The sequence below is a fragment of the Stenella coeruleoalba genome, assembly GCF_951394435.1.
Source record: "Stenella coeruleoalba genome assembly, chromosome: 5".
Lineage (NCBI taxonomy): Eukaryota > Metazoa > Chordata > Mammalia > Artiodactyla > Delphinidae > Stenella > Stenella coeruleoalba.
The window spans coordinates 127,899,861-127,924,218 of NC_137150.1; positions in this window are offsets into that span (position 1 = coordinate 127,899,861).

Here is a 24,358-nt window from a genome sequence, read left to right on the forward strand (position 1 = left end):
ACAAGGTGGTAGGAAATATGGTGGCCAGGACTTCAGTTTGGTTTGAAGTATTCAAGGTTCAGTGAAGTCAGTCAATGATTTCTTGTAAAGGTGACTTGTAGAAAATCTTGGCTTCACATTATGTTTAAAATTTATTTGGAAGATGTTTTCAACTATAAAATAATGCTATCATAAATATTTTATACGGGTAGAAATTGGTTCTCTTCCCCGGATATATTTGCCTTTCATTTGTTTCTTGATTTTTTTTTTTAATAAATCTTTAATTTATTTTATTTATTTATTTTTGGCTGTGTTGGGTCTTCGTTGCTGCACGTGGGCCTTCTCTAGTTGCAGTGAGTGGGGGCTACTCTTCGTTGTGGTGCGCGGGCTTCTCATTGTTGTGACTTCTCTTGTTGCAGAGCACGGGCTCTAGGTGCGCGGGCCTCAGTAGCTGTGGCTCGCAGCCTCTAGAGCACAGGCTCAGTAGTTGTGGCACACGGGCTTAGTTGCTCCGTGGCATGTGGGATCTTCCCAGACCAGGGCTCGAACCCGTGTCCCTTGCATTGACAGGCGGATTCTTAACCACTGCACCACCAGGGAAGTCCTGTTTCTTGATTATTTTAAGTTACAATCCTTTAAGAGATTCTGTTTTCCTAGACAAGAATATTATTAGTGCAACATATTTTGTGGAAAATAGAAAACAGTGAGGCTTTTTCATTCTTAACAAAGAAAAGATTATACTTATGAACCTTGGTGGAACTTCTATATATCTGCCACATTTAAGTCTCCTTAATGATAGTAAAATTTGACACCATGGATGTTATATAATACATTCAGTCATAAACACCCTCCCACATACATTGTTTTCTAGTTATATCTTTCTGCACTAGCTATCCCCTTACAGAAAATGCACACACAAAAACCAAAACAAAACAGAAAAACAACTTAGGAATATATATCTTCATTGCCGCAAACAAACAAACAAAGAAAACTTAGGAATATATCTTCACTGCCACAATTTTTCCTATCATTTCAACTTCTATTAAAGATTAAATATATCACAATTTATAAAATTACCCAGAATATCAAAACCTATAATAAAGTAGGCTTTGGCCAGTCAGGAGCAATCCAGAGAACTTTATTAAATTTCAAATTCAGAGAGCATATAATTTTCTCCATAAAATATAGACAAGACATAACAGAGTACTGCAAAATCAAGTCAAGATGTAGAAGGTTGGCAGTTCCTATGCAATACATATTGAGCTATTTCCTTTAACTTCTTACAAGAATATCATGGTTTCTCATTCAAATTAATGTCTCGGTAAAATTTAATTAGTGAAGGCAACTCTAGTGCCTTCACTACTTAAATGGCAAATAAGGAATGTTATAAATCTGCTTTATAGACTTTAAATGGCAATTTAACTTTTACACAATCCTTTCCTTGTTGATGCCATAATTCTTTTAAGCAGTGCCCATTATCTTTATGCAAATATTATTTTCTCCAATATATTAGAAATATATATTTGGTGCCTAATTTAATAATACTAATATAAGGTAAATAAAATTTTCATTGAATACTAGCATTATGATAAATTTTATTTACTGATAAATTATTTTCACCATCTTTTGAAATGACAAGTCATATCAGAAGAAACCAAGATGATATAAAATCAAAAGGAGCTAATAAATTAACAATGTTAATATTTATTAACATTCCAAAAATGCATATAAAATTTTACTAGTATGTCTTTTTCCATCATCAGGTTGTATTACGGAAATAAAAAATATCAGATACCATACAAGTATGAGTTTAAGATTTGTTCTTACCTGTCAGTGCAGATATATTAGCTATTGTCTCCTTTTCCTGTTGTATTGTATTCCAGTTTGAAAAGAGCCTGAATTAAGTTTAAACCTCATTAGTATTATTATGGCAACTATAATAATGATAAACCATAGCAATTAATCAGTATTTACAACAAAAATTCCACTGTACTAAGTTACTTACATGATCTACTATATTTTGTTTTTAACAATAACTATTCCAGATCACTGGCCTGCTTGGAATATTGAATATCCGTGACCTTAAAATATTGTTAGTAATCAAAATTGTCCTAATAAATCATTGAGATTGGTCTTCCTTGTGATAATCAGACTTATCATGTATAACACTCATGGCAGAGGTTGTTAATAATTCACCCAAATCCACATTCTTACTCCTGAGCACATAACTAAATCATATTTCTTAGGCTTCTTTGCAGTTAGGGATATCCACAGGGTTAATTTCTAGCCAGTGGAATGTCAAGCAAAAATGATATTAATCACTTCTGATCCTGGCCCATAAAACCTCCCACTAATACTCCTCCATGCTTTTTCTCCTTCTCGCTTGCAGGGTCCAAGATGACAACCAGGATGACTTAGGAAGCTGTCTGTTGAAGTTGGCAGAGTCTCAGTCAGCCTGGAACCCTGTGTGGATGAAGGTTGTCCAGCCCTTCTAACACTGTTCCCTTTGCCCTTGGCATTATTACATGAGCAAGAGATACCTTTTTCTTCATTAAGCTACTATATATTTTCATCTCTTTATTCCAATATTTAGCATTAAAATAAAAGTGGTGACCCTAAGATATACTTAGTGTTCAAATATATCCTAATAAGTCATTATTATTTTGTCTTCTTTAAGATATGAATTATCAAACATAACACAAACAAATATTTTTTACATGAATGCTTGTAAAATAATAATATAGATGTTTTTTCTTAGAATTCTTGAAATGGCTTCTTTAATTTAGGACTACTCAAAACAGATGCAAGCTTATCACGCAAAATGAAAAAGAATTGGAAATTTACTTAGTTTTCACTAAATTATTTCCTTTTTGTGTGACTTGAGCTGAATATCTCTTGAGGTATAGCTGAGACATGCCTACATCTTGCCTTTGTTTTCAAGGCTCTGTGGATGTGAAGTGAGGTTGAGGCAAGAGTAGGGACCACTAATGGCATTGCTTCAGCTTATTCATGAGGGAGGAAAGTATTTCTTCAGTTTCCTCAAGCTGCCTTCTGACAAAGATGAGTCTTAAATCATCTAGGATTTACCTCTTGCCGAGAACATAATTAATGCCCCAGAGTTGACTTTAAACTTTCCCTCTGTCCCCTTCCCAAATATAAAGACACACCCAGAAACACACACACACAGACATGACACACCTAGCCTTAGCGTTTCTTTTCCACTCTCTTTGAGACCTGTGATACACCTGCATACATTCTTAGATCAATTTCAGTAATCAATCCACATTCATGTAACCCTTGTAGAATATTCACTTTAGAAGGACCATTGGAGACTTTCAATATTAACTTCTCACTTAAAGCATAAGGAAACAAATTCCCAACGTGTTTCTGCTGAAACACAATAAAGACCCAAGTCTCATGTCTAATTCAATGCTCTTTCCAAGTCATTGTAAAATTTTCATACATTCCTGTCCTTAGAACCTAAGTATTTTTGAGTTTAGTAGTTAGTTAACCTGAATAAAGAAAATCAAGAGACTGCTGAATATTCCTAGAGATGGCTGGAAAATGGAGTGAGCAAGACTGACCTACTTTAATGCAGAGATTCAAAATATAAACCTAACAGGAAAACACACACAGACACACACACACACACACACACAACCTACCTTAAAACCCTAATTGCATAGAGTAATTCTCATCGTGTTTCTTACCGATTTATATCTTCAATACAGGGGTCAAGAAAAAAGCCACATGTATGAAAAGATGAGATCTGTATTTTATCCAAGTCCTTCTGGCAAGAAGTTCTTGCTTTTAATAACTCCACTACCTGAAACCGTAGAAGGAGACAGGAACTTCTTCCCTTGTTTTTCTTTTTTTCCCCCAAAACTATCCACTAATCTTTTAATTAAAAGTGAATGATGGGGAAATGGCAAGTGAGCAGGAGAAGCTAAAGAACACAGCTTCCTTATATATTTGTTCAACCCTAATCAGTCTGCACATCTCTCTGAGAGATCTGTATTAATTACATGGAATCTAATCCATTCTACTAAAGCTGATGTTGTCAACCACTATGGTTGGCTCTAGTTCACAGTATTTGTAGACACAGGTTGATAAAATATATAACCTAGAAGAGAAAATTTTAGGAAGGTTTTACATGCTATAGGATGCTAATATTTCAGAGGATGGTTTTATGCAAATTTGACTTTAAATAATAAAAGAACTCTGATTTTTCTGGAAGTCCCTGAATAGTGTATTTAATATTTCCTCTCAATTCAATAAGATACCTTTTGTTTTAGCCATAAAAGTATGATTTTGGTAATAATATATAGAAATATCCAGGCGTATATGATGCCAACAAGCATTTTTTTATTTAAGCCAAGGAATTAAAGTAAAAATAATGCATATTCCCCTCTATACAACAATAACAGAGAATGTGTAGTGAGTGCTTATTATGTATGAGGCACTGTGCTAAACATTTTTCATAAGTTATTGAAGTGATTCCATGTAATTATATAATGCAATTTTACTTTTGAGGACAAAAGCCTTCAAGAATGATAAGTAGCTCATCCACATTTAAATATCTCCTTTAAGTCGCTGATACTCACAATTCATGAATCCTACCATTATTCACTCTTTCACTTGAAATGCCCTCCTGCTTTCCTGTGTCCCCCCAAATATTTCTAGGCATTAGATTTCATTCATTCATTCAACAAACATTATGTTTACACATACTTGGCACTCATCTAGGTGCTTGATACATGTCAGTGAGCAAAATAAACATGGCCTTTGTCTTCATCAAGCTACACTTATTTCCTAACATTGAATCTTAATTCCCTTGCCTTGCTCTCCCTTTGTCATATACGTCTGGCAAAATCCTCACCCTGGTTAAATCTAGCTCTGTGCCTACTTTCATACTTGTCACCCACAAGTAAAACCCAAAACCATGCCACGTGACTTCACTATTAATTGCTAAACAAGAATTTCAAGCAGGCTGTTATCTATCCCCACTAATACTACAGTTACCTCCTGCCTTGATTTTTTATTTCCCTAGATGATTTTCAATCTTTTTCCTACCTCTTCCCCCTACCTACTAGTATCTATCTCATAGAATGACTTGGTTCCTATGTGACAAAGAAAATAGTAAAGATCAGACGGGAACTGTACAAATTTCCACCATGAAAACCATCACTCTACCTGTATCTGTCCAAAAACTTGGCTTTCCTTCTTGTCACTGTGAAATATTTTTTTCTATGCTTCTATCCAAAGAAAACCTCTCTTCACTAGATTCCACTTATATTATTCTAGCATCTGCCCTCATTTTCTCATGCATCACAAACTTTTACCTTTTTTAAAAAAGAATTTCTATAAATATACAGCTGTATAAGCTCACAGCAAAAAAAAAAAAAAAAAAAAAATTATCCTGATCCAAGATCCCCTTCCCTTTTCTCCCCCATTAATCTTCTTTTCTTTACCTTAAAGCTCCTCAAACTGTATTCTGTTCACAATTCTCTCCTTGACCTGGTCCTAAAAGGCTCTCAACTCCATGGCTTTACCAGAAGATCCCCTGCCAAGACCACCATTGACCCTGAGTTGCTAACTTCAGGCCAGTCCATGGTCCCCATCTTACTTGATCTCATAGCAGTGTTTGAATTAACTAACACTGTTTCTTTCTTGAAACATGTTTTACAGTTGATTCCTAGGATGCAATTTTCTTGATTCTTCTCCTACTCTCCATAGATTCTGCTCAGATTTCTTTGTTTGATCTTCTTTAGCTCTCCGGCCTCTGAATTCTGGGATGTCTAGAACTCAGTCCCTTGATACCTCCTCTTTAAAATACTCACTGTCCTACTGAAATCATCCGGTCTTGTATCATCTATCTGCTGATGGCTTCCTAAGTTATATTTCCAAGATGAAATATCTACTCCAAATATGTACTCTAAATATGTCTAAAAAACATCTCGTGTTCACATTCGGTCTTCCTCATGTCTCCCTCCCTCCAGGTGAAGCTTGAAGTCTTCCTCTCAGTTAATGGCAAACACTTTCTCCCACATGCTGTTGTGGAAAACTGAATGCTCATCCTTGATTTATGCTTTTCTCTCACAGGGCACATCTAATCCCCTCACCAACACCATCTGTTCCAAGCCATCATCACATTTTACCTGCATTATTGTAATACCTTCCTAATGGGCTACTCTGGTTTCACTTCCCCTCACATCATTTCTCAGCAAAAGAACCGAGACTATCATTTTTAAATGAAAGTTAGACCCTATCTTTCTTATGATTTAAATTATTTTACTCAGAGTACAAGTTAAATCTGACAATGGCTGTGAGTCTATTTCTGTTTTGTAAAGAAGTTCTTTTGTATCTTTTAAGAAACAAACTTAGAGTTACAAAAGTGGGGGGAGCAGGGATAAATTAGGAGTTTGGAATTAACATATATACACTACTATATATAAAATAGATAAACAACAAGGACCTACTGCATAGCACAGGGAACTATACTCAATATTTTGCAATAACCTATAAGGAAAAAGAATTTGAAAAAGTATATATATATACTGTGTCTTCTGTCTAGAATGAGGGTCGGCAAATGACAGCCTATGGGAGAAATCTAGCATGTTTTGTCTTTTTGTATATACATTTTTATTTGAATTTGCACACACCATTCATTTCTGAATTTGGGGGTTCTTTTCCTGCTTACAATAGCAGAGTTCAGTGGTTCCAACAGAGAGACCTGTGTGGCTGCAAATAACATTTACTATCTGCTCCTTATGGAAAAAATTTGCCAACCCTTGTACTAGTATGCAAACTCCAAGAATGCAAGACTTTTCCTATTTAGTTTGCTGTTACAGCTCCACCATCTGTGCCTGAACCGTTGTATTTACTCATTAAATGCATAAATAAATAAATGAATGAGTGAATCATTGTGTATGTAGGCCAAAAAATGTCTCACAAAATATCCCATATCCTAATTCCTCAAACTTGTGAATTTTACCTTATATGGCAAAAAAAGAAAAAGAAAGAAAGGGAAGGAGGGAGGGAGAGAGGAAAGAAGGAAGGAAGGAAAGGAGGAAAAGAAAGAAAGAAAGAGATAAAAAATGTGTACCCAAAAAATGTGTACCCCCATCAATATCAATTCTATATAACTGCTCATAGATTAATGTCACTATGATAAAACTCACGGGGAGAAAAAGTAGTTTGACATTCCTTCACTAACCATTAACTCTTTAATGAGTATTTTATATTAGTTTCTTCACTTCATAGATGAAATTAGACATATTTTTGGAGATTATACTAGCACTTCACAAATTATTTGTTAAAACAGTCTGTTGTGAGATATTAGATATGAAAGCAAGAAATGCATTTGCTATTTTTAAACATATTTTAGTAATTTCCTGAACTTCATAGCTTTATGATCATAAATTATTGTCAAATAAACAAAATTAATTGCTCCTAAAAAGTAAGAAATGTGAATGTCCTCGGGGTGAAGTCTGAGCATGTGGAAAGGTTTTCTGCTTTAATAAAAGCACACTCAGGGTGAAAATTCTCTTCTTCTCCTTCAGACGGTGTGGTCATGATCACATGTCCCTGCAGTGCCAGGAATTGCTGTGACCATTTTGGACATATGCAATTGCACTGGGCTGATAGGAGTGCAGCAAAGTGTGGAGGTGGAAAACACCCAGCACATGGATTGTACCACTGAGCTGCTGAACCAACCCTGGAACCACCCTGCATCTGTACTTTGTATTCTCTAATATAATTAATGTCCACTTTGGGTTGTGTATTCAATAACTTGAAGCTGAAAACCTCTCAATTGAGGGGGTTATCACTACAATCATGCCATTAATGTTAATTGCTTCTGAGTAATTTATTCATTCAATGACAAAATGATATAGTAAAACTCTGAGTCATATTGAACAATGAACCAGGACCTAATTAAATCTACTTTAGGTTCCAGGGAAATAACATGGAAACTACAATATTAAATTGTCCATCAGCAGTGTGGGAATTTTTTTTCACATAAGGAATCAATTTGTGTTGCCATGATGCTGATTTCACTTGATGCCTCTATTGAGCACTGACTGTGCTCTCTAAATGATACACTGAAATGGACAAATGGGCAGCAGATACTTTGCAAAGAGCAAAAGTCCCTGGTTGGCTTAGTCACTTTCATGCCGGTAGCAGAATAAAAACTGTATTTCCTCTTTCATAAGATTCCTTTGAAAGTGGAAGACATCTTAAAATTTTGTCATACATTCAATGAAGTGGCATTGCCACCAAATTTAATATTAAATTAACAGGTTTTATAAATGATGGCATCTTTTTCTTTTTTGGCGGTGCGCGTGCCTCTCACTGTTGCAGCCTCACTCTTTGCGGAGCACAGGCTCCGGACGCGCAGGCTCAGCAGCCATGGCTCACGACCCCAGCCGCTCCGCGGCATATGGGATCTTCCCTGACCGGGGCACGAACCCGTGTCCGCTGCATCGGCAAGCGGACTCTCAACCACTGCGCCACCAGGGAAGCCCAATGAAGGCATCTTTGAATCCATGAAATACATGAGCCCCACCTCAGACCTACTAGACAATGTTGGCTCTATATCCACTAATCTAACATATAAAGAACTTGTTTGGAATTTTACAATAAGCAAATATCTAAACATTTCTAATGATTCTTTGAGTAAAACTAAACCTTTTGTACACTCTTCTTACCTTACAAGAATACATGGGTTCACATAGGAAAATTAAGGAGTCACAAAAGGAACATAGATGCAAAAATCCTCAACAAAATACTAGCAAATAGAATCCAACAGCACATTAAAAGGATCATACACCATGATCAAGTGGGGTTTATTCCAGGAATGCAAGGACTCTTCAATATACGCAAATCTATCAATGTGATAAACCATATTAACAAATTGAAGGAGAAAAACCATATGATCGTCTCAATAGATGCAGAGAAAGCTTCTGACAAAATTCAACACCCATTTATGATAAAAACCCTGCAGAAAGTAGGCATAGAGGGAACTTTCCTCAACATAATAAAGGCCATATATGACAAGCCCACAGCAAACATCATCCTCAATGGTGAAAAACTGAAAGCATTTCCACTAAGATCAGGAACAAGACAAGGTTGCCCACTCTCACCACTCTTATTCAACATAGTTTTGGAAGTTTTAGCCACAGCAATCAGAGAAGAAAAGGAAATAAAAGGAATCCAAATCGGAAAAGAAGAAGTAAAGCTGTCACTGTTTGCAGATGACATGATCCTATACATAGAGAACCCTAAAGATGCTACCAGAAAACTACTAGAGCTAATCAATGAATTTGGTAAAGTGGCAGGATACAAAATTAATGCACAGAAATCTCTGGCATTCCTATATACTAATGATGAAAAATCTGAAAGTGAAATCAAGAAAACACTCCCATTTACCATTACAACAAAAAGAATAAAATATCTAGGAATAAACCTACCTAAGGAGACAAAAGATCTGTATGCAGAAAATTATAAGACACTGATGAAAGAAATTAAAGATGATACAAATAGATGGAGAGATATACCATGTTCTTGGATTGGAAGAATCAACATTGTGAAAATGACTCTACTACCGAAAGCAATCTATAGATTCAATGCAATCCCTATCAAACTACCACTGGCATTTTTCACAGAACTAGAACAAAAAATTTTGCAATTTGTATGGAAACACAAAAGACCCCGAATAGCCAAAGCAATCTTGAGAACGAAAGAAGGAACTGGAGGAATCAGGCTCCCAGACTTCAGACTATACTACAAAGCCACAGTTATCAAAACGGTATGGTACTGGCACAAAAACAGAAAGATAGATCAATGGAACAGGATAGAAAGCCCAGAGATAAACCCACGCACATATGGTCACCTTATCTTTGACAAAGGAGGCAGAAATGTACCGTGGAGAAAGGACAGCCTATTCAATAAGTGTTGCTGGGAAAACTGGACAGCTACATGTAAAAGTATGAAGTTAGATCACTCCCTAACACCATACACAAAAATAAGCTCAAAATGGATTAAAGACCTAAATGTAAGGCCAGAAACTATCAAACTCTTAGAGGAAAACATAGGCAGAACACTCTATGACATAAATCACAGCAAGATTCTTTCTGACCCACCTCCTAGAGTAATGGAAATAAAAACAAGAGTAAACAAATGGGACCTAATGAAACTTAAAAGCTTTTGCGCAGCAAAGAAAACCATAAAGAAGACCAAAAGACAACCCTCAGAATGGGAGAAAATATTTGCAAATGAAGCAACTGACAAAGGATTGATCTCCAAAATTTATAAGCAGCTCATGCAGCTTAATAACAAAAAAACAAACAACCCAATCCAAAAATGGGCAGAAGACCTAAATAGACATTTCTCCAAAGAAGATATACAGAGTGCCAACAAACACATGAAAGAATGCTCAACATCACTAATCATGAGAGAAATGCAAATCAAAACTACAATGAGATATCATCTCACACCAGTCAGAATGGCTATCATCAAAAAATCTAGAAACAATAAATGCTGGAGAGGGTGTGGAGAAAAGGGAACCCTCTTACACTGTTGGTGGGAATGTAAATTGATACAGCCACTGTGGAGAACAGTATGGAGGTTCCTTAAAAAGCTACAAATAGAACTACCATATGACCCAGCAATCCCACTACTGGGCATATACCCTGAGAAAACCATAATTCAAAAAGAGTCATGTACCAAAATGTTCATTGCAGCTCTATTTACAATAGCCCAGAGATGGAAACAACCTAAGTGTCCTTCATCGGATGAATGGATAAAGAAGATGTGGCACATATATACAATGGAATATTACTCAGCCATAAAAAGAGACGAAATTGAGCTATTTGTAATGAGGTGGATAGACCTAGAGTCTGTCATACAGAGTGAAGTAAGTCAGAAAGAGAGAGACAAATACCGTATGCTAACACATATATATGGAATTTAAAAAAAAAAAATGTCATGAAAAACCTAGGGGTGAAACAGGAATAAAGACACAGACTTACTAGAGAATGGACTTGAGGCTATGGGGAGGGGGAAGTGTAAACGGTGACAAAGCGATAAAGAGGCATGGACATATATACACTACCAAACGTAAGGTAGATAGCTAGTGGGAAGCAGCCGCATAGCACAGGGAGATCAGCTCGGTGCTTTGTGACCGCCTGGAGGGGTGGGATAGGGAGGGTGGGAGGGAGGGAGACGCAAGCGGGAAGAGATATGGGAATATATGTATATATATAACTGATTCATTTTGTTGTGAAGCTGAAACTAACATACCATTGTAAAGCAATTATACTCCAATAAAGATGTTAAAAAAAAAAGGATGATTTATTAATAAGTTGATGAGTTATCTTAAAGGGTATTTATTGTCTTTTGTTTACAACACATAGGAAAATTTCCAGAGAAATGAGGCATTGTTTTCTTCTGTTTTATGTTGTTTCCAGAACTCCTTCTATGAAGAAACCATTTAACCTTCTAGTTTAGGTACCATATAATTTCTCTCATTATGAAATAGAAACGTTTTAAAATTTACAGTCTGAAACTGAAAATTCAGTCTCAGCTCCACAGCTTACTAGGTACTTAGCCATTCAGGTCTCCACTTTTGCATATGCTTGGGATAATCATGATAATGATGTCTACCCTAAAGAGTTAGTTTGGAGATCAAGTGATGAAAGATGTGTAAAGTTTTTGTAATTGTTTAAGTTCTGTAAACACGTTTTTTAACATTCTTTAGTTTTTATGACTATTGCAATAACCATAACAATAAAATAAATGTGGTGAGAGTTGATGTTTTTGTGTAGTGAGAAACTGAATAATCACACTCTGTTCTGATAACAGCATAACAATGACCAAATTGGGAAAATAAAAACATTTATAAATTCATTTATGATCTTTATAAAATGAATAGTTTTTTTCTGGTAAGAATGAAATGAATCAATACATGGATATTCTCAGTCTGAAGTTTCAAAAATAATTAGAAAAGGTCCCTGCCCTTGAAAGGATAATATAGTGAACAGACAGAAAGATAAACTAAGCTGTGAGTGGGGCAGAAGGAATAAGGACAATGACTATAAGAATACAAAGAAAGAATGCCTCATCAGAAAAGGAAGTTTCCTGAAGAAACTTCAGGAAATGTTTCTATAGTTTTTCATGCATTGGGAAAAATGGAAGTCTTAAACTCAACTTTTATGTGCAGGCAGGTTGAATTTTGTCCTGTGGTAAGAATAAATTTCTATGGATTATGATATACAAAATTTCAAAAAAATGAAGACAAGTCGCAATCTATACCTCTTTTTTTCACCAGCACTATAAGCATTAGTAAACCCTCATATAGCTCCTCAAAGTTGTGTTCTGTTCATTAAAATGGACATGTTTATGTTCTTTAGTAATAATTCACAAGTACCTTTTTATTTATATTATTAAAATACTTAATTCATTTATTCACTCAAATATTTACTGAGCAAATACTATATGCCAGGCACTATCCAAGGAGAGGAAGATATGATGGTGAACAAGATAAACAATTGTTGCTCTCAAAGAGCTGTAGTTTAGTAAGGCAGGACTTCTCAAATTTTAATGCTCACTCAAATTACTGGGGAACATTTTTTTAAAATGTAAATTTTAATTCAGTTATTTGGGCTGGGATCTAAGAGTCAATTTTCCAATAAGCTTCCAGGAGACGCTGATGCTACTGGTCCATGAATCCTACTGAGTAGAAAGGTATTCAAGCATACAGACAATAAAACAGTAATTATATTTTAGTGCATGGTGGGGAAATTGAATACACAGTGTTGACCTGGAGACGTCAACAAGGGAGATGGGAAGAAAAACATGTTCTGGAAATAGATCTTTCCATGTAAATACATGTCATAAATAATAAAGATAGATCTCACATATATGTGGAAAAGTAGGCATATTCACTAAGTATGTTACAATAGCTATATAAATATATCATCATTTAAAAACTTTTAACAAAACACATTCTTGATAGATTAGAGAACTAAGCATAATTAGAAATAATCAGAAACATAGAAAAATTATAAGTGACTACTCAACTAATCCAGAGATGGAAAAGAACTTTTGAGTTATTAAAAGAATTGGGGGAGTTCCCTAGTGGTCTAGTGGTTAGGACTGGTTCTTTCACTGTTGTAGCCCAGGTTCAGTCCCTGGTCTGGGAATGAGACCCCTGTAGGCCACACAGCCAAAAAAAAAAAAAAAAAAAAGGAAGGAATGGGGATAAATCAGAAAAGAAAAATACTCAATAATTTGACAATAAAATTTAAACATTTATGTACTTGAAAGAAACAAACAAAGAAAAGTCAAACCTCTGTTTCTTTCACAGGAAACCCAGTGAATGGTGGAAGACAACCCTCGCTTCCTAGAAACAGTTCCAACCAGACTGTGAATTAATTTATTAATTAATAAAGTTATTTATTTAGCAACCCTCTCCATTGCCAGTAGATTAATCTTTATAAAACCTTTACCTTCCTTTGATCCTCTATACACACTCAAATTCTGCAAACACTATGCTTCCAGTACTAAAAAGTCCAAACTATTTCACTGGCACTAAAGGCTCTTGACAGTTGAACCTAATTCCACCTACTTTCCCACTGTTATATTCTAATATTTCTTTTATGAACTCCTCACTCTAGCTTTTTAATGAACCTAGTTTTTTTTCTTCCATTGTGCCTTTACTATACTGTCTTCCAAATTTATAATGCTCCACCCTCATCTCTGCCTCTCTAAACACAACAACCCATCCAAGTGCAACTCAAGTTCCACTTTTCTGCAGTGTTTGACCAAACCACTACACCAAAAAGTTATCTTAGACTTCGTAGATATTTCACTGTACTTGATACCTGTGCTAACTTTAAGAAATTGAACAGAAATTGAACTTTAAGAAATTGAAACTATTTATATTAAAAGTCCTATAGTCCAATGTGAACTTCAGTATTTAAGGACAGAGTGTCAAAATGCTTAGCATAGCACCTTGCATCTTTAAGCTCTAAATAAATAACCACTAAATTAAGGCTTAGCCCTGTGGGTAGGATGCTTGCCAAACAGCTTTAAGTATTAAGAGCTTTGCTTCTGTCTTTTTCTAAACCATCTAAGAGCATTACAGTCTTTATACAGGGTTGGTATATGCAAACAGATTTTTTCTCTAAAAACTAAGATGCTCCAATGAATTTCATTAATGTTCTATATTTCATAAAATTAAGTGATGTTCATATCATGAAACAGTCTTTCTTCAGATAAAGAATTCCTGCACTTTTAACAAAACTTGAACTATTTTAAAATTTTGTCATATTCCAAAATATGCAGTAGGAAAACTTAACAATTGTATTGTAGAATATTAATCTAAAAATTAACAACTATTATTCTTTTTAATATATTACATTTTTGCCATTTGATTGTTTAAATTACCTTTTAGAAAATATTTTCACAATATTTACTCTATTTTTTGTATACACGGATTCAAAGTTCACCATTCAGTTCTTTTACAATGCTTTCTTCATTTGTCTTTCACATAGTTTCATTCTAAGATGGCTGAGGGATAATATACTCTCTGAGTTTTTACATAATTAATTATACCAGTGTTCCTATTTTGTACTTGGATAATAACTTGCCTGGTTATAATATTCTCAAGACATAATTTGCCCTTAGAATTTTGTAAATATTGTTCTATTATCTTCTGGCATGTCATTTTTCCATGGATGTATTTGAACCCAAGCAGATTTATTCCCTTTGTAAGTTCTTGGATACCTAATGAATTCTTTCTTTATCCTTGAAATCCAATCACTTTACCAGAATGTCTTGAAATTGTTCTTCTAATGAATTTTTTGAAAACAGTGTGCTTTTGATCTGGGGTATTATTTTTAATTTCAGAAATGTTTTCTACTATTATATAATTATTTTTAAATTTAATTTGATGGGTTTTCACTTTGGTCTCACTATTAATCTTTATTTTGGATCAACATTTCCTATATACCATGGATATTAACATATTTTTGATTATTTTATCTATTCTCCTTCATTTTACTGGGACTACTTCATGGCTTTCTTCATTGCTAATTTTATTTTCTCACACTGTCTAATCTGTTCCCTGTAGCTTCTACTTAATTAGTTCTGTAATGGTGTCACTTTAGTCTTCTATACACTTAATTTACAATCTCTCCTTTCAGCTCATTCACATTTTTAATTATCTCATATTTGATGTCTTCGCTCATTAAAATCATATTCCCTTTAAGTTTTTCTATAGCATGAAACTTTTGTGGGAAAAATTCTTCTCTTTTGCTCTTTCACTTGTATTTTCTTCTACAATGAATTCTTCTGTCCTTTCTACACTTTATGTCTGCCTTTATTTTTGCTCTAGTATTTTTGCATACATTCCATGCTTAGTCCATGTTTAACATGGTCTTTCTTAAGGCATTTTAGTTGCTCTGAATAGGGTAGACACATTTTTGTTCGTATTTTTTCCAACTTATCTGAGACATGTTAGACTTTTCCTTAATACGTCATTTAAGGAATGACAGTGAGTATTTTAGCCACATTCCTGTAGCCAAAAAAATACCTTAGAATAAGAGGAAAACACAACTGATGTAGTAGTGTCTTCAGTTGAGGAATTTGGACTATGGTCAAGGTGAAGAAAAAATTCCTGGATACTTAGTCATTGATGTTATAAAAACTCACCTACAAATTATTTCATTATTGACATTTCTGAGAGATACTTTTTTCCTACTAATTAAAGATCTCTTTCTCTCCACTTCCTTCAGGAATATTTATCAAAATATATGTCAAATATATAAAAAACACATTTAAAAAAAAACTTCTCCCAGTGTAGAACTGCCTGATAAATGAAGTTAGATCAAAAGTCTGCCAAAGAATTATTTATTTTATACTACAGAAAGATATAAACAATAAAAAGTTCCCCCTAGAGTTCATTTTCAAATTACTGAAGTTATTACAACCTGTACTCTAATTATTTAAATATATTATATCAATGCCAGTTTGGTCTATATTCTGAAACATTTAATTTTTGCTCACAATAAAAATAGAATTACTATATGACCCAGAAATCCCACTACTGGGCCTATACCCTGAATATTTTAAAGAATATAAATAATAAAAAGTATGTTCTCAGACCACCACAGTGAATTCTACCAAACATTTAAAAACAGCAATTGTACTATTTATCCACAATCTCTTTCAAAAAGTAGAAAGAGAAGGAACATTCTTAACTCATTCTATGAAGCCTGCATTACCCTAACACTAAAATCAGGTAAAGATATTACAGAAAGGAAAACTGAAAATCAGTACCTCTTACAAGCATAGATGTAAAATTTCTCAATAAAATATTATCAAATGAAATTTGAAAATACATAAAAATAATTCTATACCACAGTCAGGTGGGACTTACTCCAGGTAGGCAAAGCTGTTCTACATTCAAAAATCAATGTAATTCACCACATGCCAGATTAATAAAGAAGAAAGTCATATAATCATATTGATTGAAACAAAGGCATACGACCAAATTCAACAACTATCCATAATAAAAAACTTTCAACAAACTAAAATAGAGGTGAAAGAGCTCCCTAAATCTGATAAAGAACAATCACAAAAATCCTACAGGTGTCATCATACTTAACACTGAGAAACTAGAAGCTTTTCCTCTAAGACTGGGAACAAGGCAAGAACATTCTTTCTCATCATTGCTATTCAACATCATCATGGAAATCTTAGCTAATGCAATAAGACAAGGAAAATAAATAAAAGATTTATAAATAGAAAAGAAATAAATAAAACTGTTTGTTTTTATCAGACATGATTGTCTATGTAACAAATCCCAGAGAATCGAAAACAGCAACAATAACAAAACCTCCTGGACCTAATAGTAAGTATAGCAGAGTCTCAGGAAACAAAGTTAATACACAAAAGTTAATTGCTTTTATAAATATCAGCAAAGGACAATTGGAGACAACTTAAAATTTTTAAAACTACTATTTACAATAGCATGAAAAAGAAGAAACACTTGGTTGTAAATCTAACAAAGATGTACAAGGTCGATATGTGGAAAATTCTGAGGAAAGAAATCAAAGATCTAAATAAATGGTAAGATATTCAGTATTCATATTTTAGAAAGCTCAATTTTTTAAGATATTAATTCTTCCCTATTTGATGTGTAGATTCAATGCAATGTGAATCAAAATTCCAGAAAGCCATTTTGTAGATAGTAATAAACACATTCTAACGTTTATATGAAAAAACAAAAGATGTTAAAGAGCAGTTAATAATAAAGAAAACTGGGTAGAGTTTATGAGAAATCTCTACAGCTATCTTCACAATTTTTCTGTAACTTTACATGTATTCTAAAGGTAAAGTTTATCTTAAAATAATTTATTTTCCTTGAGCAAAGTACATAAACAGTAAAGGAATTGTTATATTTCCTTTCATAATTATCTTCAGGCTCTGAATATGTCCATACTTAGATATTGAATCTGATCAAATGGTCACTTACATTAATACTTAGTATTATGTATCTGTGTTTTATTTCTTAATTAGATTATCAAATTATTCAAATATTTTTCATACTTAAGTAACTCGCAAGTGGACAGGAGAATTAATGTCTTATTTAGATATTTCATTAGAAGGTAAAAAAGTGTCTTTATATGAATATATGAGTTTAATTGAATTAATTTTCAGTTAAAAATTATAATTATTGTCAAATTCACTCATACTTCCTTTTATCTAGCTTTATCCATTAATTATATATCTAGAGTTGAATATATTAGAACAATCTTCCATCACTTTCAGTGAGAATTTAGGTATGTAAGATCACCAGCTCTGCAATTAGACAGTTGAGATTCTAAAATTCTAGCTCTGCCAGTTACAAGCTATGTGAAGGGAAATTGCTACAAACTACTTTTCATCATTTATTTTATTTCTAAAAAGGAGATTATTATACATCAAAGAATCACTGAGAGGTAAAATGAGATGATAGACAGAAAGCCCTTAAGACATTGTCTGACACAAAGTAAACTCTTAAAAGTATAATTATTAGAAATTATTACTTGGACTTATAAAAAGTGTTAACTTGAGATCTTGGGAGTTCCTCAGGTGAAATTCAAAACTGGCCTCCATACACAGAGGGCAAAGACAGACTAAAGGAAAGACAGACCACTCCAAATTGGTAGATGGCAAGTTTCATAAGCAGTAGATCTCTGTACCCTCCTGCTAGAATCTTACATTTTATACGGAGGCCTTAACTGGGTTGAGTCAGGTATTCAGGCCAGATGGTTTCAACAACACATTACTCTCTCAAGGCTGTGTCCTTGAAACAGCTGCTGGAGAATATTAATATATTCCAAGGACTAGGGAAGAGGGTGAAGAACCTCTGCTTGCCTGGTTCCATCTCATGGGTCAACCAGTGGTCACATCTTGATTACCTCCTCCAACAAAAATAAGCTGCAGATAAATGAGGATTCTTGATATAACTGTTATTGTAGAAAGAGAGAGAGAGAAGAAAGAGAGATACAACAGACACCACAGAAATACAACACATCCTAAGAGACTACTACAAGCAACTCTATGCCAATAAAATGGACAGTCAGGAGGAAATGAACAAATTCTTAGAAAGGTATAACCTGCTAAGACTGAACCAGGAAGAAACAGAAAATATGAACAGACCAATCACAAGTAATGAAATTGAAACTGTGATTAAAAATCTTCCAACAAACAAAAGTCCAGGACCAGATGGCTTCACACATGAATTCTATCAAACACTTAGAGAAGAGCTAACAACCATCCTTCTCAAATTCTTCCAAAAAATTGCAGAGGAAGGAACACTCCCAAACTCATTCTATGAGGCCACAATCACCCTGATGCCAAAACCAGACAAAGATAATACAAAAAAAGAAAATTACAGACCAATATCACTGATGAATATAGATGCAAAAATCCTAAACAAAATACTAGCAAACAGAATCCAACAACACATTAAAGGATCATACACCACGATCAAGTGGGATTTATCCCAGGGATGCAAGAATTCTTCAATATAGGCAAATCAATCAATGTGATACACCACATTAACAAATTGAAGAATAAAAACCATATGATCATCTCAATAGATGCAGAAAAAGCTTTTGACAAAATTCAACACCTATTTATGATAAAAAACTCTCCAGAAAGTGGACATAGAGGGAACCTACCTCAATATAATAAAGGACATATATGACAAAACCACAGCAAACATCATTCTTAATGGTGAAAAACTGAAAGCATTTCCTCTAAGATCAGGAATGAGACAAGGATGTCCAATCTCACCACTATTATTCAAAATAGTTTTGGAAGTCCTAGCCATGGCAATCAGAGAAGAAAAAGAAATAAAAGGAGTATATATTGGAAAAGAAGAAGTAAAACTGTCACTATTTGCAGATGACATGATACTATACATAGAGAATCCTAAAAATGCCACCAGAAAACTACTAGAGCTAATCAATGAATGTGGTAAAGTTTCAGGATACAAAGTTAATGCACAGAAATCTCTTGCATTCCTATACACTAATGGTGAAAAATCTGAAAGAGAAATTATGGAAACACTCCATTTACCATTGCAACAAAAAGAATAAAATACTTAGGAATAAACCTACCTAGGGAGACAAAAGACCTGTCTGCAGAAAACTATAAGACACTGATGAAAGAAATTAAAGATGATACCAACAGATGGAGAGATACACCATGTTCTTGGATTGGAAGAATCAATATTGTGAAAATGGCTATACTACCCAAAGCAATCTACAGATTCAATGCAATCCCTATCAAACTACCAATGGCATTTTTCACAGAACTAGAACAAATCATCTTAAAATTTGTATGGAGACACAAAAGACCCTGAATAGCCAAAGCAGTATTGAGAGAAAAAAAAACGAAGCTGGAGAAATCAGACTCCCTGACTTCAGACTATACTACAAAGCTTCAGTAATCAAGACAATGTGGTACTGGCACAAAAACAGAAACATAGATCAATGGAACAAGATAAAAAGTCCAGATATAAACCCACACACCTATGGTCAACTAATCTATGACAAAGGAGGCAAAGATATACAATGGAGAAAAGACAGTCTCTTCAATAAGTGGTGCTGGGAAAACTGGACAGCTACATGTAAAATCATGAAATTAGAACACTCCCTAACACCATATGCAAAAATAAACTCAAAATGGATTCGAGACCTAAATGTAAGACTGGACACTATAAAACTCTTAGAGGAAAACATAGGAAGAACACTCTTTCACATAAATCACAGCAAGATCTTTTTTGATCCACCTCTTAGAGTAATGGAAACAAAAATAAACAAATGGGACCTAATGAAACTTCAAAACTTTTGCACAGCAAAGGAAACCATAAATAAGACTAAAAGACAACCCTCAGAATGGGATAAAATATTTGCAAACGAATCAACAGACAAAGGATTAATCTCCAAAATATATAAACAGCTCATGCAGCTCAATATTAAAGAAACAAACAACCCAATCCAAAAATGAGCAGAAGACCTAAATAGACATTTCTCCAAAGAAGACTTTCAGATGGCCAGGAAGCACATGAAAAGCTACTCAACATCACTAATTATTTTAAAATTGTAAATCAAATCTACAATGAGGTATCACCTCACACCAGTTAAAATGGGCATCATCAGAAAATCTACAAACAACAAATGCTGGACAGGGTGTGGATAAAAGGGAACCCTCTTGCACTGTTGGTGGGAATGTAAATTGATACAGCCACTGTATAGAACAGTATGGAGGTTGCTTAAAAAACTAAGAATTACCATATGATCCAGCAATCTCACTACTGGGCATATACCCAGAGAAAACAGTAATTCAAAAAGACACATGCACCCCAATGTTCATTGCAGCGCTATTTACAATAGCCAGGTCATGGAAGAAACCTAAATGCCCATTGACAGACAAATGGATAAAGAAGATGTGGTACATATATACAATGGAATATTACTCAGCCATAAAAAGGAATGAAATTGATTCATTTGTTGAGACGTGGATGAATCTAGAGACTGTCATACAGAGGGAAGTAAGTCAGAAAGAGAAAAACAAATATCGTATATTAACGCATGTATGTGGAACCTATAAAAATGGTACAGATGAACCGGTTTGCAGGGCAGAAGTTGAGACACAGATGTAGAGAACTAACGTATGGACACCAAGGGGAGAAAACCGTGGTGGCGTGGGGATGGTGGTGTGCTGAATTGTGCTATTGGGATTGACATGTGTACACTGATGTGTATAAAATTGATGACTAATAAGAACCTGCAGTATAAACAAACAAACAAACAAACAATAAAAACAACTAATACTAAACTTTCTTTGGGTTATTTGTATGGAAATATGTTAACATAAATGTTTCAGACATTACATGAAATTTCTAAAAATCTTATATGCTCTGGTATAATGTTATAAGTCATAATTCTAGTTACTTCTTTAAAATGTATATCTCAGAAATAACTAAATTTCCTTGTCAATTGCATTATTTTGAACTTTCATCAAATCTTTAACCATGGTCATTTTTAAGTCTTTTGTCACTTACAGACAGTTCTGGGTGTACTCTGATGTTTTTGTAAAAATGTTCCTATAAAAGGGTTTCATCTTCAAGGAATTCATGGAAAAGACTCTGACAAGCACAGATTTCTGGTAACTGACTATACTGCTGAATTGAATGAATAAGCATTTTCAGAACTCTAATGGAAAACTGATGAATTCATAAAAGTGCTAACAAAAGATCAAGGTGAAAAAAAAATTAATTACATGGGACTGAGTGAACTGATAAGGATGATTATAATTTTTGTCACTTTCTGTTTGAATAAAAAAAAAAATCCCACAAGGACTCAGAAGCAAAAAATATACAAATCAATTATCACTGCAAAGTAAAGGAGCTGTTACAGTGGAGGATTACTGGACTGAATGTCAATATTATGACATAGTATGAGTGTGTTTCATGTTTGGTAATTGCTATCATTGTTGCTTTTGTTGTGATCATCCATGTACAATGCTTAGTGTCATTTTATTTATCTCTTGTAAAAATAAAATACAGTGTGTGTGTGTGTGTGTGTGTGTGTGTGTGTGTGTGTGAAGAAAAAAAACAATTATAAAAAGTAGGGCCACATGGAAGTTAGAATACTACTGACTGGAATGTAAGCAGTTATATTTCTATAAAGTTGTTCAGCAATGCAGCTTTTTCTTACTATTTTGAACTGTCTTGCCACTCATTGCTTTTCTTATTATACATTGAATTATGCAGATCAAAAATAAAAAATTAAAATTAAAAAATACATAAAAAGAAAGAGAGCCCAGGATTCAGAAGAGGGAAGAAGAGCAAGCTATGTTATAAAGAAGAATTGGAAGAAAATATAAATATCAAAACCATCTTATACCTTTATACCTATTGAAGGGAATGGTACTCCAATTTGTAAATCTTTCATTGTTTGTTCTCATAAGGAATAAAATGTTATGCAAAAGCTATCATAAGAGCAAAAGCATTAGAGTTCCACAGCTTTAATTTAGTTGGAGAAAAGGCATGAAGACAAAGCTTATCCTTACTTTATTGCAGAAAGAAGCTATACTTAGAATGGTTTAAGGCAAATATTTAAAAAATGGATAGGAGCTTTCTAGGTAGCCATCACATCAAGATGACTCAAAAAGTGGTAGAAGAAATAGACTAGAAGAAATAAAAAAATAAGAAGGGAAAACTAAAAAGAAACAGTCATGAACAGTGTAAACAATCCTAATCAGTTTCAAATATAGATAGATGAGAGATCAATAGATAGATCGATAGATAGATAGATAGATGATAGATCAATCTGATGGATTTGCTCCACTTTGAAAACATCAATTGGCTATTAACCAATTTCAAGTAAAACACTCAGTGGGGCAGTCCAATCTTGTTTAGCAGTTTCTATTGCAATAGCATTCTTCTATGTCTGTCTTGAAGAATTATCTATCTATCTATCTATCTATCTATCTATCTATCTATCTATCTATCTATCCATCTAACCATCCATTCCTCTACCTGTCTATTCCCCTCCACAGAGGAGAAAGCAAGCTATCTTACAAAGAGGATTCAGAGGAAGATGATGCATACATCAAAATATATTATTCTACTGATTGAAGAGAAGGGTAAACTACCTTTATATCTAACATTCTGGGTTGTCTTCCCCCACAAAATGTGTACAGACTGTTACACAGAAGCTATCTTGGTATCAAATAGCATTGAGTTTCATCAGCTTTTATCCAAATGGAGAAGAGACATGAAGGCAAACACTTGTCCTTACTTTCTTGCAAGCAGAAGCTATGCTTAGAGAGTGGTTTATCTTTGTATATGTGTGTGAATGTGTTCAAGGATTTATACTTACATACAGATAATACAAAATTTAGTTTAACTAGAATGAGTACAAAATGGATGTTTTATGTCAACTGAATATTTTGGTGAATTCAATGTTTACACATTCTGTGAAATGTTTAAAAGATCAAACCTTTCAAAAAAATTACAGAAATCCCCCAAACTTACTGGCATAACCACCCCAGTTTCCTCATCTTACCTCTATATTCACTGCTGTCAGACTGTACATGAATGTGTTCACTAACTCTGGATCTTATTCACAGGCACACTAAAATTTGATGCCTTATTGTACATGGATGGAATATTTTTGTCCTATCTCTGACTCCTTTTTATACAATTAAGTTTTATTCTGTTGCCCTATTTAAGCTCTCCCTTTCCACTAGCACTGCCCTGCACATAGACATCCCTGTGTTCACCTCCTCCCTGAGCTCACAATGAGATCTTTTCTTATATGATGATGGCTGGAAGCATATCATACTTATTATCATCATTTTTAAAGACTTTGTATGTGAATAATGCACATTCAACCTTAAAAATATGTCAAACAAAAGTGTGTGATTTAGGTGATAATTCATAGTCATATAGTATCTCAGAATCTTTGTAGTGAAAATAAATTGTTCAAAACTATTGACTTGGGACTTAGGTTGAATCATTATGTAATGACTTACACTAGAAATGACCTTTGCAATAAATCTCAGTAATAAGAACATTTACTTTTTGTGTATCTTTCAAAGAAAAAAGAATAATAAAAAATTATTTTTTGAGCAGTACCATTGCTTAAATTTTAGATAAATGGGAATCTACTGTGATTGCTTACCCTCACATGGACTAGATGCTGACAAATTTAACAACAATTTTATTTCAGCAGCCTCAAATTAAATCCTTTATTTTGTCAGATGTGACTGGGGAACAACTTCCAAAAGAAAGAAAAAAAAGAAACTACAGTAG